The sequence below is a fragment of the Chrysochloris asiatica genome, unplaced genomic scaffold (assembly GCF_000296735.1).
Source record: "Chrysochloris asiatica unplaced genomic scaffold, ChrAsi1.0 scaffold00366, whole genome shotgun sequence".
Taxonomy (NCBI): domain Eukaryota; kingdom Metazoa; phylum Chordata; class Mammalia; order Afrosoricida; family Chrysochloridae; genus Chrysochloris; species Chrysochloris asiatica.
In genome coordinates this window covers 750982-751416 of record NW_006408884.1, presented here as the reverse complement: position 1 = coordinate 751416, position 435 = coordinate 750982, and positions in this window count along the sequence as shown.

Sequence of the window (435 nt, the reverse complement as noted above, 5' to 3'; positions counted from 1 at the left end):
TATTATTATTAAATCCCTTTCCTTATATCTGTGCTTATCTCAGAAGAAAAATATCCATCATATGATTGGAAATTATATATGTTAGAAACACAATACTCACTTGAGGTGACTGCTCATGAGCTTTTAAGATCCCAGACACTCTCCAAAGTAGGATGTAGAACGTTTCCTTTTTGGACTATGTTATGACAATTGATTCTGGTGTTTCCTGAGACTATGGTTCTGAAGCTCCAGGCACAGAAACTTATTGACTCGATGTTTTGGGGAATGTCTAAGACATTTTCATCATTTTACCATCTGTAAGCTACACCACAGCCATAGGTATGTTTGCAACACAGTAAACACCCACATCCAAACATCCTCTAACAAACTCTTCCTCTCATAACCATTCAGCCTGTGTACCTGTCAATGTATGTACCCACTGTTACTGCAAGGTTG